This window comes from Physella acuta, unplaced genomic scaffold, assembly GCF_028476545.2.
Source record: "Physella acuta isolate Inbredline_101_S28 unplaced genomic scaffold, ASM2847654v3 ptg002614l, whole genome shotgun sequence".
NCBI classification, from domain to species: Eukaryota; Metazoa; Mollusca; class Gastropoda; family Physidae; genus Physella; species Physella acuta.
In genome coordinates this window covers 1-2500 of record NW_026734069.1, presented here as the reverse complement: position 1 = coordinate 2500, position 2500 = coordinate 1, and positions in this window count along the sequence as shown.

The window sequence follows — 2500 nt, the reverse complement described above, 5'->3', positions numbered from 1 at the left end:
TCGGGTACATAGTCTCGGGGAGGACCGGGGTGCCGCCCCATGAGGGGAGCCCGCACGGAGGGCGCCGGGGGTGCCGCGACCCGGGGGGCGGCGCGGGGGTGTCGGGGCGCATCTACGGGGCTCACTCGCGCGGGCGCCACACTTCCGGGGGGCGCCCCAGGTGGGGTGCCAACTTTGGCGCCCCCGACTAAGGGGCCGCCCCCACTGCGGTTACACGCTTTACGACCACCCACCCGCGTTCCCCACCCCAGGGGGCATGCGAATCACCCGCCAGGGGCGTTCTGGGACCGAGGGCGCCGCTCCGGCACAAGGGGGAGCCAAAACGCCCCGAGTTCCCCCGCGGCCACCTCGACACCTGGGCGGGCGGCGAGGGGTGTCCTGCGATCGGGGTGGGGAGCTCTACCAGAATCACCCGCCAAACTTCACCGGGGGCGTCTCCCGGCGCCCCTGCGCTCGGGTGACGAACAGCGCCCCGGGCTATCCCGGGCGCCCTATGGCGTCCACCTTCGATCGGAAGGGTGATCTCGACTCGGGCTGAGGCGGGCCACAACAATCCGCGGTCACATCGGAGCCGTCCAGGCTAACGAGGCCCCGGCTCACGGGTAACCCATGGGGCTGGACCGGGAGTCCGCCGTTAAAGAAGAAAGAAATGTAGTGCAAACCAGAACCAGTTTTTTTTATTTATTTTATAACTCGACTAATAATCGTCACAAAATTATAAACTTGGTACCTACGGATAGCCCTGGGCCCAACCTAATACAGGATGTCCATAACTATGCGCTAATTAAATAATTAATGGGTATTAAGGTCGGTCTTAGTAAATTGCTATATAAAGTCTAAGACCAGAACCAGTATTTTAAATTTATTTTATAACTCGGCTCCTAATTGTCACAAAATTTAAAAATTGGTACCTATGGATAGCCCTCGGCCCTACCTAATACACCGTGTCCATAACAATGTGGTAATTAAATATTTACTGGGCGTTAGGGTCGGTCTTAGTAAATTGCTATATAAAGTCTATATAAAATTTTACGAATTTAAAAAAAAAATTCCTACCGTCAAAAATAGCGACGCCTAGACCACCACACCTGTTCTGACGTTAAATCCTACTTGCACACACGTGTGGGAATAGATTAGATATCATCTAGAGATAGAATTCCTAATTATTTAATTAAAATAGAGACTCTAGATTTAATAGTTGTGTCATAGTTACATTAAGTCGAATTAGCGAAGCGGAGGCGGGAACTAGATTCTAGATCTAACACTTCGATTGCGATGAAAAAAAAATAGCTTTATTTTAAGGCCGACAAGGCAAATACGGTTTAATTAATATTAAAGAAATAAGTCCGAACACCTACCTTAAGCGAATCATCTACACAACACATGACTAGAAATAATACACGTCCACACGAAGAGCGATTGAAACGGTGACTGCAACGGTGAAAACTTGTACGACGGAAACATGGCGCCTAGGTTATGCCTACTTCCGGTCTGATGAAAATTTTTAATTCATTTTAAATTTTGCGCTCTATTTCGTCCGCGCTTGTCCACTTAAACTCTACAGAAAAGATAGTCTATATAAAAATAATTCCTAGAAGACAATTTTATGAGAGATCACCCACATTTATTTACCCTGCCTGTCTACCTTAGGGTTAGAGTTTGAATTTTTCTAGATTCAAGCCAAATATGCCGTGTCGATTAAACGACGACGTACATAACAGAGCGAAGACAATGAATGGTTCCTTAATTAACTATAATTACGGTCCTAATACAACTACAATTCACCATAGTACTAATATGTATGTGTATTGTTGTTTTGGGAGTTCTGTCATTACATTTTAAATTATAAAAAAAACGGGTTTACGATACACTTCATTACGCCGCCGATCGTGGTTTTAGATTTAAATTTGGTCGGATTCGGTTTATTATTAATTTATATAATACTTTATACATACTTTAATTCATTAAATACATTTATCTATGTATTTATTTCATTAGTTAAGTATTTGTTTAACTAAAAATTATCAATTTAAGGCATAACAATTACAGAAAACGATTGTATTTGAGATAAGTCTTATCGAACCATTTAGTAGCTGGGTCGGTTTATTATTAATTTATCTAATACTTTATACATACTTTCACTCATTAATTACATGTATATATGCATTCATTAAATCATTTAAGTATTTATTTCATCAAAAAGTATCGATTGAAGGCATAACACTGATAGAAAACGATTGTATTTGAGATAAGTCTTATCGAACCATTTAGTAGCTGGTTCGCGGGTCGGTTTTATTCCTTAACTCTAGATTTAAGTCTATCGTGTTTAATTTCAATTTAATTTATCACAACTTTTAGATTTTGTACTAGATTAAGCTACATTGAAGCTTATTTTTCACTATTTAATCAATAGAGGATATTATATAATATTTTTAAGTCTAATATTACGCAGCCGTTTGTTAAATCTAGTTTTACAACGACGACTCGCGCGATTTCGGTT